At 43.3% G+C, this 16,695-nt stretch overlaps 1 long non-coding RNA gene across 2 annotated transcripts in view; it reads left to right on the top strand.

Annotated features, from left to right (window-relative positions):
* Positions 1-15,937: 15,937 nt before the first annotated feature.
* LOC119850428 overlaps positions 15,938-16,695 on the top strand; it is a 33,485-nt gene continuing 32,727 nt past the window's right edge. For both annotated transcript variants that reach the window (XR_005290849.2, XR_005290850.2), the window contains exon 1: positions 15,938-16,099. This is a non-coding gene — a long non-coding RNA (uncharacterized LOC119850428). The remainder of the gene's footprint in view (positions 16,100-16,695) is intronic.

The following is a 16,695-nucleotide window of genomic DNA, read 5'->3' on the forward strand; positions in this document are numbered from 1 at the left end:
ATTTTTTTTTTTTTTTTTGTTTTTTCTTTGTTTAACATCCTCTGTGAGGGTAAAAAAATAAAAATAAAAAAATAACCAAGAGCCTGTGCTGGAAATTAAGAAGGGCCTAGGAAACTAAAGTAAGTAGCGCATGCAGACAGCTAAAAACCAGAATAAATTATTACTTCCCAAAGGGATTAAAGAGAAGAATGCATTTACAGCTCTATCAGATGGAGAAAATAAATGCTAAAAATTAGGCACACGAATAAAAACTGGCAAAATGGTTCAACAACAGCTATATTTAATTCCTATTAATAAAAATAAGGAATGGTAGCATGGGCCAAATAATGACTTTGCCAATAAGTATGTTTGATAAACAGAAATGAAGGCAATAACTGGGAGAAATTACATGTACATATATTTGCAGGTTGGCATGATTTGAATCTTAGTCTTAATTTATCTTACAAATTTTCCAAAATAAGTGCCAGTGATGTAGTAAAGTTTATAAGAAAAGGAGTACTTGTGGCACCTTAGAGACTAACAAATTTATTAGAGCATAAGCTTTCGTGAGCTACAGCTCACTTCATCGGATGCATGCTGTATCTCACGAAAGCTTATGCTCTAATAAATGTTAGTCTCTAATGTGCCCCAAGTACTCCTTTTCTTTTTGCGAATACAGACTAACACGGCTGCTACTCTGAAACCTGTCAGTAAAGTTATAGTGAATTAGGCACATAGCAGAAGACTGGTAAAATAAAAATAAATGAAGTACAAAGGCAAAGACCTTGACCGGCCTGCAGCTATACAATATCTGAATGTGATCTTCTCGGCTCTTAAAAGATAGGGTTGGGCCTAGTCAGTTCTTGGCTGGGAGATCTAAGGGGACACTTAGCATGTTGTAGAAAGGAGAGTGATTTTTGTAGATTCCTTAAGTAAATCCTAAGCAATGCTCCAGCATGGCTAACTGTTACTGGAAATGCCATCTTCCAAGGAAGAGGTAAAACAAAGGTTCTGATCACCTCCTTTCCTGAAAGATACAAACATAGGAATGGCCATAATGGCTCATATAGGTGGTCCATCTAACTCTGTCTCTACCAACAGCTGATACTAAATGCTTCAGAGGAAAGTTCAAGAAACACTATAATAGACAACTACCTGTTAACCTGCCCCGAGGTTTGTTTAGGCACATGGCACTGTTTTTGCAAGAGGCATGTGTGTTACACAGTGGCTAACAGCCAGTTAGCAGTTTCAGCAACTATGTTTCTTCTGTCACAATAGCTCCTGTTGTTTCAACTGAATGTTTTTCTAGGTTGTAGTGCTACTCTGTGCTGTTAAATGGCTGCTAAGCACCACTTCAGAGTGGCTGTGTTTTACAGTCAGAAATGTTAAGATCAGACGGGACCACCAGATCATCTAGTCTGACCTCCGGTATATCACAGGCCACCAATACCACCCAGCACCCACATACTAGCCCCAACAATTGACTGAGACCAAAGTATTACAGCCCACAGGAGATTAGATGGTTATGAACCACAGAAAGAGAACAGGAGGGGACTGAGGCACACCAGTGCCTGAGGCCCCCCACAATGGCAGGGAAATTACATGAGATCCCCAGATAATCCGGACAAATGACCTGCACCCACAAGGTCACTCCCAATCTGAATGGGGAAAAATTCCTTTTCAGTCTCTCATATGGAGATCAGTTAGATTCTGAGCATGTGAGCAAGAACCAGCTATCCAAGCACCTGAGAGAGAGAGAATGCTCGGTGCCACCTCAGACCTCTGACCCACCCTGCCCAATGTCCCATCTCCAGCCATCTCTGATCCTTCAGAAGAAGGAGACCAAAAGAACCTCCCTGTGAGGAAGCAGAGAAACCGCAAGCCAACAAAGCAGGAGTTAAAGAGAGTCTTTGGACCCAGCTAGCCCCACCCCACTATACCTGTAGCTAATGCCCAGCCTGGAGGGGGGATAAAAGAAGAGAGCCTGGCTCATTTCAGGGCTGACTGGTGAAGAGGCAAGAGCTAGCCGTTTCTGTGCCTGAACGGATGGAGTGGTGGCCTGGCAGCCACCTGGAAGTAAGCACTGGTTTTCCAGCCAAGGGAGGCTGTGGAGGAACCCCCAGCACACAAGGTAACTGACTCAGTGAACCCCAGAGACATTGTGGGGCTCACCCTTGCCAGTTTGCAGCTGCCCTGCCTGAAGGAGCTGGGATTGCAGCAAGGCGCTGTCTGGACTACAGAGGGAATCCTGTGGGAAGCAAGCCGCCCGGTAGATGGTATTAGAGGGACCGTGCCCCAAACTGAACAGATTGGTAGGAAATAGTGCAGGGCAGTGGATTCTGACTCCCTGACAAGAGGGACACCAACCTCCATTGTTCTGGGGTTGACATATACACAGGGCCCTGGGCGGGGACTTGGTGGAGAGCGAGGGCTTGAGACCCCCTTACCACCTGCCCCACTCAGCCTTAAAGGCTGAGGCCACCCAGTCAGCAGTGGGGCTGAGACAGGCAATCTAACCACTAGACTGCCTGACCACCCAAGCCCTATTACACTCCCATAATACATTGGGAGAGAGAAAGGAGGAATCCCTTCCTGACCCTTGCAGGTGGCCAGCAGAAACCCTGAGGCATGAGCTTTTAGGAACATAAGACCTACATTTTAATTGGGTGAAGTTATATATTGCAGTTTATAAAATGTCTTTGATGCACACTGTTACATAAAATATTGTTCTTAATTACTCCTGACAAATCTAACTCCAAATTTTAGTAAAATAATAGAACCAATATTTGTAGAAAGAAAAGGAGTACTTGTGGCACCTTAGAGACTAACAAATTTATTAGAGCATAAGCTTTCGTGAGCTACAGCTCACTTCATCGGATGCATTTGGTGGAAAAAACAGAGGAGAGATTTATATACACACACACACAGAGAACATGAAACAATGGGTTTATCATACACACTGTAAGGAGAGTGATCACTTAAGATAAGCCATCACCAACAGCAGGGGGGGAAGGAGGAAAACCTTTCATGGTGACAAGCAGGTAGGCTAATTCCAGCAGTTAACAAGAATATCAGAGGAACAGTGGGGGGTGGGGTGGGAGGGAGAAATACCATGGGGAAATAGTTTTACTTTGTGTAATGACTCATCCATTCCCAGTCTCTATTCAAGCCTAAGTTAATTGTATCCAGTTTGCAAATTAATTCCAATTCAGCAGTCTCTCGTTGGAGTCTGTTTTTGAAGCTTTTTTGTTGAAGGATAGCCACTCTTAGGTCTGTAATCGAGTGACCAGAGAGATTGAAGTGTTCTCCAACTGGTTTTTGAATGTTATAATTCTTGACGTCTGATTTGTGTCCATTCATTCTTTTACGTAGAGACTGTCCAGTTTGGCCAATGTACATGGCAGAGGGGCATTGCTGGCACATGATGGCATATATCACATTGGTAGATGCGCAGGTGAACGAGCCTCTGATAGTGTGGCCGATGTGATTAGGCCCTATGATGGTATCCCCTGAATAGATATGTGGACAGAGTTGGCAACGGGCTTTGTTGCAAGGATAGGTTCCTGGGTTAGTGGTTCTGTTGTGTGGTGTGTGGTTGCTGGTGAGTATTTGCTTCAGATTGGGGGGCTGTCTGTAAGCAAGGACTGGTCTGTCTCCCAAGATCTGAGAGAGCGATGGCTCGTCCTTCAGGATAGGTTGTAGATCCTTGATGATGCGTTGGAGAGGTTTTAGTTGGGGGCTGAAGGTGATGGCTAGTGGCGTTCTGTTGTTTTCTTTGTTGGGCCTGTCCTGTAGTAGGTGACTTCTGGGTACTCTTCTGGCTCTGTCAATCTGTTTCTTCACTTCAGCAGGTGGGTACTGTAGTTGTAGGAATGCATGATAGAGATCTTGTAGGTGTTTGTCTCTGTCTGAGGGGTTGGAGCAATCTACCAATGTGATATGCCATCATGTGCCAGCAATGCCCCTCTGCCATGTACATTGGCCAAACTGGACAGTCTCTACGTAAAAGAATGAATGGACACAAATCAGACGTCAAGAATTATAACATTCAAAAACCAGTTGGAGAACACTTCAATCTCTCTGGTCACTCGATCACAGACCTAAGAGTGGCTATACTTCAACAAAAAAGCTTCAAAAACAGACTCCAAGGAGAGACTGCTGAATTGGAATTAATTTGCAAACTGGATACAATTAACTTAGGCTTGAATAGAGACTGGGAATGGATGAGTCATTACACAAAGTAAAACTATTTCCCCATGGTATTTCTCCCTCCCACCCCACCCCCCACTGTCCCTCTGATATTCTTGTTAACTGCTGGAATTAGCCTACCTGCTTGTCACCATGAAAGGTTTTCCTCCTTCCCCCCCCTGCTGTTGGTGATGGCTTATCTTAAGTGATCACTCTCCTTACAGTGTGTATGATAAACCCATTGTTTCATGTTCTCTGTGTGTGTGTATATAAATCTCTCCTCTGTTTTTTCCACCAAATGCATCCGATGAAGTGAGCTGTAGCTCACGAAAGCTTATGCTCTAATAAATTTGTTAGTCTTTAAGGTGCCACAAGTACTCCTTTTCTTTTTGCGAATACAGACTAACACGGCTGCTACTCTGAAACCTGAAATATTTGTAGAGAAATTCTGTATGTACCTAGGAAATGTCAGAACTGCAAACATCTTGCAGCATGGCTTATACAAAACAAATCATGTCTGAACAATTTTACGCATCCCAAGGAAGTGAACAACAGAATCAACGGTTGAAAGAAATGCAGTAGATGTAGTATTAATACCCACCTCTTGTATAGTGCTTGTTATCAATAGATCTCAAAGAGCTTTAGTAGAACACGTACAGTGTCCTATGAAATCATACTTGAAAAAAAATCATTCAAAACAATTTGGAAATAGCACTGCCATATAGATGAAATACTCCAAGAAATAGATTGGGTTGAGAGAAGATTTTTGATTGTGTTAGGCCCGGTTTCATTTAGCACCTTTTTATTAAAGCTAGGAATAACTTTTTTTGCCTAATTAACTCACTACCTAATTTTGGCACTCTTACTTTTTTAATAGTCCCATTAAAATATATTGGATTACTTACAAGGTGCAGGATCACAGAATTTGACTGAGTGTGGCATAATTGGGCCCACAGCCTACACAGGTTGCCTAAAAGAGAGAGAGGATGCAGAATCAATTGATGGGAAAATAAGAAAGGAAACTAGAGAGGTTAGATATATGGATAAGAAATAAAATGAGAAGCAGTCTGGAAAAATGCAGGGTAGTACAATTTGAGGGAAGAATAATAGATTGGAGGGAGAATCCTGGAAAGTACCAATGATGATGGAGATTGAGAGGTGATAGTAGGCAGCAAATTAGATATGAACTTCATGCAGTTTTCAGTAGCATTTACAGGGACATCATACCATGGAGTAGGGCAATACCAATTTGTGTCTCTGCACCACTGCTGCAGGCACACCCAGCATTCGGTGTGAAGTTCTGGCCACAACTATGCTAGAATAATGGTAATTAAATTGGAGGGAATTAATCATGGTTCCTCCTCTTGAGGGACTAGGAGATTGCATGATGCAAAAAAACGTTAACTGCACTCTAGACCTATTCAGATTTGGAGTTTTTCTTAGTAACTATATGTATGGCAGTGTAGGGGCTTCTGTCCCATTAGTGGCTGGGAATGAGAATTCCACCCTGGTTGTGTTAAGCTGCAGCCAGCCTGCTGACCTATATCCAGTGGTGTAGTTGAGGGTAAACATTGGCCAAAGAAGTTTAGCTACTTCTCATTTGGGGAATATGAAGGTTAGTTTACTTTAGGTTAGTTCATCCACTTTTTTTTTTTTTTTACCATTACACCACTGCCTACATCTATGTTCCCCACACTGCTAGAAGGCAACCACCCCAGCACCTGCTTCCAGAAAGCCGAAGTGTCATGTGCAAGATGTAGATCAGAGGAAAGAGGCAGCTGCTCATTGGTGAAATGGCAAAGTAGGCCTGTCCAGCACTGTAGCCACACAATGTAATGGAACTACAGCCATCTGATGTGCTAGCTGCTGGTGGAGCTTGGGGTGTGAGGCAGAGATCTGATTCCTCTCACTGCATCCAGCTTCTTTATATCTTCTCCCCCAATTCCCATTGCTGGATCCTTTCTGTGCATTGTGGATGTGGAGGAATGCTAGTTGTTAGGAATAGCTATATGGGCAACCATCTAGGTTGAGGGTATAACTAATACTAGTGTTTCCAGTGGCTGGGTCTTTGCGTATGACACAGACTCACACCAGCCACCATCACCAACAAGGTTTTTTGTTTTTGTTTATTTTTCCCAAGAGCAGAGATGTGTGATATCCAATATGGAGGATGATGAGGGATTCCTGTAATATTTATTATGGGAGGAGGAAAGATCTTTATTTAGAATGTAGATCTGTAGTAGGTAGAATTGGTAGCTCTACCTGTTATTAAGAGTGCCTGACACATCACATTTTAAGATCCTGTTTGCAGTTGCTGATAACTTTGCAAAACTTTAACAATTTGGGCTGAAAAAATTTTCAGGACAGGTGTCTGCCTCACGCTGACACTTTTGGAAAGCTTTGGTCAAAACAGTTCAGCTGTTTGAGTATGAAGCTCAAGAAATATACTGTCATGAGATGGATAAACCTTGCAGTGGGATTGAGATTAATAGGTGTGAATTCCTCCCCCCACTTAAGAGAAAAGGATTGTGTAAACCCACCCAGGAGCCTTTTGCTGGGTATTGGTAAGGTGCGGGGGGGGGGGGAGGCAGAACTTAAAACGGAGAACAGATAAGAAACAGAGGAAGCAAGCAAAAAGCTGAATGCTCTCAACCTGACCCTGGAAGAAGCCTGAGTAAGGCTGAAAAGCATGCTCTTGATGCTGTGAGCAAAAGAAGCTGTTTTCTAATATTTGATTCCTTCTTTTTTCAAAGACACAGGACTTTGTACATTCTTTCTAAATAAACAAAACTGCATCAAAAAAATACCTGACTGCCACCAATTTCTACTCCCAGCTGGAACATCAGCAGTACCCCAAACTTGGACTAACCACTTGGGTCAAAAGGGGCAAGAATATATTGATTTTTTTTCCAATATTTTATTCAGAAAGCTCTAGTGCCCACCCCTCCTTCACTGGCTTTGGAGCAGGGGCGTGGAATTTGGCAGGAGTGGTTGCCTTTACATAAGGAATGTGCCTAGAGCTGTTCCTATGAAAATGTGCCTGGGGGTGTGGCTATAGCACCCGCAGGCCAGATGGGGCTATAGCAGGCCAGAGGGGCTGTGCAGACAGGCAGCCAATCAGGGAGGGTCTGTTAGAGAGCCAATCAGGGTTGAGCAAGAGGCAGCCAATCAGGGCCAGGCTAGACCCTATATAAAGGCTGCCCAGACAAGCAGCAGGCAGTCTCTCTTGGGCCTTCAGAGGATGAAGGTCTGTCTCCTGTGCTAGGAGACCGGCACCGGGGGAGCAGAAGGGAACTTCCACCCAGTATCTGCCAGGCTGTGGGCCCTGAGAAGAGTGCCTAGCTGGTGCAAAGGGGCTGAAGGGGAAACGGCCCAGGGAGAGAGACGGACAAGGGAACAGAAGGAGGGCAGGCAGGAAGACTGTCTCCAAAGGGTCCCTGGGTCGGGACCCAGAGTAGAGGGCAGGGCTGGGTCCTCTCCTTGCGCTTAGTTGGCTATTAGGAGTGGCCATCATGGACTGCACCAGACCCCTGCCAAAAGGGATTAGATTTACAGGATGTGGTTGGCCATGGCAGCTGGGGTGAGGAGAAGAACTGCTGATAACACACACACCCGGAAGGGGGTGAGCATGGACTAGGGGGCAATGACCTGAAGAGGATGCTGCGAAAGAAGTGAGCAACGCCGGTCCAGATGCCATCAGAGGGTGAAAGATGGATGGAACACCACCAATGGAAGGCACTCCACATGGACTGAACTAATTCCCAGATGTACCAGCTGGAGGCGCTGCAGTGATGAGTCTCCAACCCTGTCAGTGCCCAAATGTGCCAAGTTCATGAGCCTTTGAAAAAATCATAGTTTCTATGTGTACAGTAGAGATCATCAGCTAAAATCTACAAAGACCCTGTTTTCTTTGAGCATGCTCAAGCCTCTCCCAGTACTGACCAGACTGCTCCTCTGCCATCCCTTCACTGATCTGATATGTGACAGAATTGTGCATGCATCACGCTCTGTGACTTAGCATGCTCCAGCCCAGGGCTACAGGTGGGAAGCCAAATTTTCCTTCTTATTGCTGCTCGGGGAGTAGGGGAATTGGACCAGGCTCTAGAATTGAGAGCAGGGATCCTGTCTCTCCTGTGCTTTCAACAACAAATATCCACCCTCCAACTGGCACCCACGTAGCGTGGAGGAGGAAACTGCCTGAATGGATTTCAGAGGAGACAAAGGCTGAACTGAGAGGGGAGGGAAAGAAACAGATTTGGACAAAGAGTCTGGTGAGACTGGGACTGGAGGTGGGGGGGGGCAAAGAGACTGGGAGTGTTGGGCAAAAAGACTAGGCTGTGAAGTTCTTGAGGGCAATGCAGTGGGGATTAGGAGTGAGTTGACTAGCAGGGGAAGACAGAGTTACAAGGAGGGAGGAGACTGGGACTGGCTGGACGAGGGGACTGAGAATCTGTCAGCAAGAGGGTAAAGGGGCTTAGCACTGACAAGGAGCTGGGATGCAGGGGACGACTGGGACAAGGAGCCTGTGAGGGGAGACTGAAATTGGTTGAGAAACCTGAGGAGGGCAAACATGGGAATGAGAAGGGACTGCTGGGGTTGGGGAAGAGAGACTGATCGTATGAGGAGCCAGGAGCAGGAACTGGGATTTGTTGGGCAAGAAGACTGGAGCTGGAATGAGAAATATGAGGGGTGGAGATTGGGATAGGGATGAGGCGGTGGGGTTGGAGGGAAAGTGTCAGAAGGGGTAAAGCTTGGGGCGAATAGGGATCTACAACCTATCCTGAAAGACGATCCATCACTCTCACAGATCTTGGGAGACAGTCCTTGCTTACAGACAGCCCCCCAACCTGAAGCAAATACTCACCAGCAACCACACACCAGAAGCACTAACCCAGGAACCTATCCTTGCAACAAAGCCCGTTGCCAACTTGGTCCACATATCTATTCAGGGGACACCATCATGGGGCCTAATCACATCAGCCACGCTATCAGAGGCTCGTTCACCTGCACTTCTACCAATGTGATATGCCATCATGTGCCAGCAATGCCCCTCTGTCATGTACATTGGTCAAACTGGACAGTTTCTATGTAAAAGAATAAATGGACACAAATCAGACAAGAATTATAACATTCAAAAACCAGTCAGCGAACACTTCAATCTCTTTGGTCACTCGATTTACAGACCTAAAAGTGGCAACTCTTCAACAAAAAATACTTCAAAACCAGACTCCAAGGAGAGACTGCTGAATTGGAATTAATTTTCAAACTGGATACAATTAATTTAGGCTTGAATAGAGACTGGGAGTGGATGGGTCATTACACAAAGTAAAATTATTCCCCCCACCCCCCCGCTGTTCCTCACATGTTCTTGTCAACTGTTGGAAATGGCCCACCTTGATTATCACTACAAAAGGGTTCCCTTCTCTTCCTTCCACCCCTTGCTGATAATAGCTCATCTTACCTGATCACTCTCATTACAGTGTGTATGGTAACACCCATTGTTTCATGTTCTGTGTATATAAATCTCCCCACTGTATTTTTGCACTGAATGCATCCAATGAAGTCAGCTGTAGCTCACAAAAGCTTATGCTCAAATAAATGTTAGTCTCTAAGGTACCACAAGTACTCCTTTTCTTTTTTTGGTTTAGAGTGGTAACACTAGAGAACTTACAGCAGCACAGCTGCATCAGTGCAACTGGGCTGCTGTAAACTCTCTAATGTAGACATAGCCTGAGTTCAGCCTTTCCGCTGTTGGTGAAGGTCTGAAATCTACTGGCAAAGCATGTTCTCTTCTCCCTCTAATATTGATCCACATATAGGATGATAACCTGCTATTGCTATCAGTTACTTCATTAGCTCAACTGGCAGAGGTCTGTGAATCTAAAGGTTCCAACTCTGCTCATGACCCATGTGGGTGGCATGATTTTTTTTAAATTTTTTAAATGTCTAGGATATTACACACACAAATCATGGCGTTAATTCTGGCATTTTCTAATTTTGGAGTCCTTGACTCTGTAACCTTAAGTTTTTTTTCATATTTTTTTCTTCCTGTATAACAGAATATAAAGCAGAAGAGGTTTGTACTGTTGCACAGAACTGACAATATGGTTGATGTCTGTGGTACAGAAATGAAGTGTAGCCAGAAATGCATTAATTCAAGATTGAGACAGACCCTATGTGGTAGCACCATGCAGTGAAATCTGAATTCATCAATCTTCAAGTTAAAGAACCTGGCAGAGGCTGGGCCTAATTCTTAACTGCCTTTATGTTCTCACTTAGTGTTCGGATATAGATATTCCGGCCTGTCTGTAAAGGCCTATACTCTGAGAATTTTTAGGTTATTCTTATCACTTAGGTAGTTATAGAGGTATGAAAGAAAAAGAAAAAGAAAATCAAAATCACTGTCTGCTGGTGTGAGGGCCTTCTCTTACTGTGACAGTCTGAGGCCCTGTGCTCAGGCTAAGATCTTTGGCTAAGCAGCAGAGGCAGCCATAAACTGGGAAGCAAATGGTCACATTGAAATCAGATGCTATTGGGCTTTTAGGCATGATCAGGACAGGATTGTATTCCTATCGCCTCCAGAGAAAGGGAAGTGCCTAGAAGATGTAAAAGGAAACTTAGTTTGATAGCATCCTGTCTGGCAAGAACTCACTTATCAATAGCTGGGATGTGAAATCCTCATTTCTGTGTTTGTTCTATCACTGTAGTCCCCATTTCCCCATTGTTTGTCTGTATAATCTGTCTATCTGGTTCTGTGATTTTCTGTCTGCTGCATAATTAATTTTGCTGGGTGTAAACTAATTAAGGTGGTGGGATATAATTGGTTAAATCATGTTACAATACGTTAGGATTGGTTAGTTAAATTTCAGGAAAATGATTGGTTACGGTATAGCTAAGCAGAACAAGATTTACTATATAGTCTGCAGTCAATCAGGAAATGAGTATGGGGGGGGAAATTGGAATCATGTTTAGCTACAGCTGACTTCATTGGATGCGTTCAGTGGAAAATACAGTGGGGAGATTTATATACACAGAGAATATGAAACAATGGGTGTTACCATGCACACTGTAATGAGTGATCCAGGTAAGGCGAGCTATTACCAGCAAGGGGTCGGGGGGAGGGAGGAAGAGAAGGGAAACCTTTAGATAGGCCAGTCCTTGTTTACAGACAGCCCCCCAACCTGAAGCAAATACTCACCAGCAATCACACAACAGAACTACTAGCCCAGGAACCTATCCTTGCAACAAAGCCCGTTGCCAACTCTGTCCACATATCTCTTCAAGGCACACCATCATAGGGCCTAATCACATCAGCCACGCTATCAGAGGCTCGTTCACCTGCGCATCTATCAATGTGATATGTGCCAGCAATGCCCCTCTGCCATGTTCATTGGTCAAACTGGACAGTCTCTACATAAAAGAATAAATGGACACAAATCAGACGTCAAGAATAACATTCAACAACCAGTCTGAGAACGCTTCAGTCTCTCCGGTCACTCGATTACAGACCTGAGAGTGGCTATCCTTCAACAAAAAAAAACTTCAAAAACAGACTCCAAGAAGAGACTGCTGAATTGGAATTAATTTGCAAACTGGATACAATTAACTTAAGCTTTACTAGAGTCTGGGAGTGGATGTGGATTTACACAAAGTAAAACTATTTCCCCATGCTATTCCCCCCCTCCCCCCACGCCACCCCCTCTGTTCCTCAGACGTTCTTGTTAACTGCTGGAAATGGCCCACCTTGATTATCACCATAAGGTTTTCCTCCTCTTCCCCCCCCACTTCTGCTGGTAATAGCTCATCTTAAGTGATCACTCTCCTTACCGTGTGTATGATAAAACCCATTGTTTCATGCTCTCTGTGTGTGTATATAAATCTCCCCACTGTATTTTCCACCGAATGCATCCGATGAAGTGAGCTGTAGTTCACGAAAGCTTATGCTCAAATAAATTAGTCTCTAAGGTGCCACCTGTTCTTTTTGCAAATACAGACTAACACGGCTGCTACTCTGAAACATGTTTAGCTAAAGGCAGGAATGGGAACAGGGACACAGGTAAGGCTCTGTAGTGTCAGAGCTGGGAAGTGGAACACTAAGGAAGGAAACTGGAATCATGCTTGCGAAGTTCACCCCAATAAACATCGAATTGTTTGCACCTTTGGACTTCAGGTATTGTTGCTCTCTGTTCATGCGAGAAGGACCAGGGAAGTAAGTGGTCGAAGGAATAAGCCCCCTAACACTTAGGCCCAGATCTTCAAAGGTAGATGTTTAGGTCCCATTTATTTCAATGGGAGTTAGGTGCCTAAAAACCTTTGAGCATCTGGCCAGACACAATCAGAAATATGGCACTGGATTGGATAGAAATGATTGCACAAGGGTCAAGACAATGAGGAACTGAATCTCAGTAAAGAGGTTCCCTCTCCTTCCATGTATTTACACAATGAAGTCCTGTCTCTTCCCTTTAGCAACGGACTCAGCAAGATGGTATGGAAGCGAGGGGGAAATGTTAATGCAAGAACAGTAAAGAATCTGTCTGGCTGAACACTTAGTGTTATCTAAGTAATAATGAGTGCTGCCTCCGTAGGAAGTTTGTGTTACTTAGTCTTAACTTTTACATTCCTATACCGGCCTTGGCAGAGATGCACTGGGCTTGTGGGAGGATGGAAGGTAAGAAAATATGAACATCTGAAAGAAAAACCGGAAGTCTAATTGCATAGTCTCAGATGATTACTCTCCCACCATTTCTGAAATGGGAAAGACAGAACAAAGAGACAGACAAGATACTGTAATGTGTAGGGTGAATGACCAGGGTGCAGTAGGCTTCACTAAAGCTACCCACGTGTGTGCCTTATGTTAATCAGGGGGCAGATGCACAGAACTAGGGGGAACTGATGGGAAGGTGGGGGATAAGGCAATTTGAACACACAAGGCTATAGCTCAAATAAAGACGCATTTACATTTCCCTGGCTTGTGCCGCAGCTTCTGCATGCGTGTGGGAGCTCTTGTAATAACCATTCCTATTTGTTTCAGAGTAGCAGCTGTTTGTATCTGCAAAAAGAACAGGAGGACTTACAAATTTATTAGGGCATAAGCTTTCGTGGGCTAGAGCCCACTTCATTGGATGCATAGAATGGATCATATAGTTAGATAAATATAGATATATTACACACACACACACACATGCACGTTGGAAATTACCATACAAACTGTGAGAGGCTAATTAGTTAAGATGAACTATAATCAGCAGGAGAAAAAAATTTTGTAGTGATAATCAAGATGGCCCATTTAGACAGTTGACAAGAAGGTGTGAGGATACTTAAGGAAATAGATTCAATCTGTGTAATGACCCAGCCACTCCCAGTCTCTATTCAAACCCAAGTTAATGATATCTAGTTTGCATATTAATTCAAGCTCAGCAGTGTCTATGCAAAAGAATAAATGGACACAAATTTGACATCAGGAATCATAACATTCAAAAACCAGAAGAAGAACTGGTCCCTCAGTAAAAGATTTAAGGGTGGCAATTTTGCAACAGAAAATCTTCAAAAACAGACTCCAGCGAGAAACTGCTGAGCTTGAATTAATATGCAAACTAGATACTTGGGTTAACTTGGGCTCACGAAAGCTTATGCTCAAATAAATTTGTTAGTCTCTAAGGTGCCACAAGTACTCCTTTTCTTTTTTGCGAATACAGACTAACACGGCTGCTACTCTGAAACAGTTTGTATGGTAACTTCCAACTTATCTGTGTGTGTATACTTACTATACGTTCCATTCTATGCATCCGATAAAATGGGCAGTAGCCCACGAAAGCTTATACCCTAATACATTTGTTAGTCTCTAAGATGCCACAAGTACTCCTGTTCTTATTCCTATTTGTGGAATTATTGGGGAAATGATAGATCCTCATCTCTCTACTGTGAGAGCCAGATTCTGCCCTCTTCAGATTGCATCCTGTCTTTTTTTTTCTTGGAGGCACCATGCTCCAAATGGGGTGGGGAGACTAAGCTGCCCCCCCCCCAGGGTGTAAGTAGGAGCCTATCCAGCCTCTGCAAGCTCTAGGGAGCATTCTGAATGCCTCAGTGTTCTCCTGGAAGTATAGCTATACACTACCCCTGATTACATGCCTAGAAACCTCCATTGATTTGGGATGAAAAATATCCCAGACCTTTCTCATCTTTCAAAAGCATTCATTTGCAATAGATGTACCCAGGGTTTGTTGCATACATATGATCATGCTGATAACACATTCTAGCCTTTCATGTGCTGTGATAACAAGTTTCAGAGTAGCAGCCGTGTTAGTCTGTATTCGCAAAAAGAAAAGGAGTACTTGTGGCACCATAGAGACTAACAAATTTATTAGAGCATAAGCTTTCGTGCCGATGAAGTGAGCTGTAGCTCACGAAAGCTTATGCTCTAATAAATTTGTTAATCTCTAAGGTGCCACAAGTACTCCTTTTCTTTTTGTGATAACAAGCTGAGGTATAAATGTACAGCACGTGTGTACTACAGGGAGTGTGCAAATTAAAACTAATTCCAGGGGGAGACTGGGAGTGTACCAAAAAGGAGGAAATGAAGAACGCGCAGAGGGAGTGATATAGCACCAATACAAAAAATAATCCAAGCCATCTTTATAGATCAGCCAGTACATTTACAGCTACTGCCGAAAGATGAGTTATTGAATGATCCCTATTTTCACCCTGACCATGTATCTCAGAAAAGCATGCAACTACAATTATCTTCACCCAAGCAGTGAACATGTGGACAGTTATCAAATTTAAAGTTGTTTATGAATTGATTTTTGCCTCCTTAAATTCAGCTCAGCTACCCTTGCAGCATACAAAGTGCTATAACTAGGCTGACCGATTACATTGAGGTTTCATTTTACATTTGGAATTCCACATGCAGCATTCAGTCTGAAAAGATGATTAATAGAAATCTGGGCAGAGGAGAAGATGTATAGAAAATGTGATATTCTCTTATATAAATATAGTTCTAAAGATCTTGTTACTTAATACAAGGCCTTGGTTATTGTGCAGAAAAGTCTAGGTATGCTTCTCATTTGTCTTTATCCGCAATATACATTCTGAAGATAATCAGTGCACCATTTTCAGGCCAAATCTTGTGGTCCTTTCTCCATTTTAACTCATGCATCCGATGAAGTGAGCTGTAGCTCACGAAAGCTTATGCTCAAATAAATTGGTTAGACTCTAAGGTGCCACAAGTACTCCTTTTCTTTTTGTGGATACAGACTAACACAGCTGCTACTCTGAAACCTCTTGACAGAGCACTTCATACCAAAGTTAGAATGAAACAATTGAATATTTTCAGGTTGGATATGACAGTTATTTGCAGAATTATTTTAAAAGTTATTCTCAGTAGGTCTCCCTTTCCCATCCCCCTAATAGAATGTATATTGAACAATAGTGGAGTCAGAATTATAAATCCCTACTGGATTGCTTCTAACTTCAGGGGTGAGTCTGCTTGAGGAGTCCCTTTTAGTTTGCATAACGAAAAGAGCCATGTTTTTATTTCAACAAGTTTCACCCTGGTTGGAGTTTAGAGGTTGCTGAAATAAGTTGAATGAGATTCTCTGACAGTGGAAAGAGTGCCAATTTCTCCCTTCTGTTTTGGGAAATGCCATTCATCGGAGGAAAACAACTCTGTTGCTTTGAGAATCCAGCCACTTGTCATTCTAGACCATGTGGCACTTGCATCTGAGTCCAGCTGTACAGCCAGGATCATTGCCCTAAGGACCCAGCACAAAAACACTTTGATCCCTTGCAGTGACAGGGTCTTTGCTAACAAGCCTCACGACATTTGAGATGGTATGTCACCACCCTTGCTAAACTAGCACAGAAGAATGAAACAGAAGAATCACTAAAGGCCTTTAATAACATCAAATGGAAAGGATGCAAGTAAAACATCCAGGTGAGACTCCTCTTTAAAAAGTCTTAGCATCAAGTACGTGTGTGTGTGTGTGTGTGCGCGCGAGTGTGAGGCTTTTCTTCTCTTCCTCCTGCTCCTCCTTTAGAGATGAAAAGAGTGATTGGGAATGATGGATTGTGAATGATGAGCACAAATAATTTAACATTCTTCAAATATCTGGGGTAGGGTCAGAGTGAGACAAGCTGTCTAAAAGGATCTGAAAAGTCCTAACCTATTTTATGTTGAGTGGTTCAAATTTGCAAATTGCTCCTCTCAGTGATAGATTAGTGGAAATGTTCCGCACTGTAAACAGGAACTGAGACGCAACTCCCATGGACAATGGTAGGAGTAATGCACGCACTTAATTTCATTAGCACAGCACTTCAATGCTTCAACCCTGTCAGATCTGAACAAAGTATCTTGTATCTATGTGAATTGCATGCCTTCAGGACAGCCATGACTTTGGATGGCTGTTTCAAAAGAATTCCCTACCTTTGTGTTCAGATAATAGTGAAGAAATAAAATAATTACATGCAAGGATTAAACACTCAGGCTGGTGAGTAATTTATTTCACTAGACACCTGAAGAGTGTATGTGTG

Source organism: Dermochelys coriacea, chromosome 2 (genome assembly GCF_009764565.3).
Source record: "Dermochelys coriacea isolate rDerCor1 chromosome 2, rDerCor1.pri.v4, whole genome shotgun sequence".
In the NCBI taxonomy this organism is placed as follows: Eukaryota; Metazoa; Chordata; order Testudines; family Dermochelyidae; genus Dermochelys; species Dermochelys coriacea.